This window comes from Alligator sinensis, unplaced genomic scaffold (genome assembly GCF_000455745.1).
Source record: "Alligator sinensis unplaced genomic scaffold, ASM45574v1 scaffold348_1, whole genome shotgun sequence".
NCBI classification, from domain to species: Eukaryota; Metazoa; Chordata; order Crocodylia; family Alligatoridae; genus Alligator; species Alligator sinensis.
Genome location: NW_005841932.1, coordinates 76,825 through 77,426, shown reverse-complemented (window position 1 = coordinate 77,426; position 602 = coordinate 76,825).

The following is a 602-nucleotide window of genomic DNA, read 5'->3' as shown; positions in this document are numbered from 1 at the left end:
ACTGCAAAAAGGACCATAAAATACCTTTATCTTCCCTTATCCTATCTAAAGTCTGCATGGCATACAGTCACGAGCTCCTCCAAGATGTATCATTTTATGGCAGTTGTATAAAATTTGACTCATAGTTTGAAGTTTAGTCACTTTCCAGCTTAGTGAGCTTTGATATTGTATTATTTGTAAACCTTTAACATCACATAACATTACACAACTGAAAACACAACATCTTTAGTAGTTGGAAAGTGATCATTACCAGAATGAGGAGGAAGAACCTCTGAATGTTAGAAGGAAACAAACCTCAGCGTCAAACTTGAGAGAGAAAAGCCAGATTGCAAAAATAAGAGAATGCATCACGTTTTTTGGATAGTATTTTTTAAAAGGTTAACAATAAAATATATTTATATATATGTTTATATATAAACATAAGGAACATATGTGTGTGTATACACACACACACATATATATATAAACATAAACATTTTTATTTTTCACATTATAAAATTTAATATTATAACCAGATCTATAACCCTATATATTTTTGTATATAAGTATAGGGTTCTATATAATCATTTGCTTTCATAATTGGGACCTTAGTGACTGGAAAG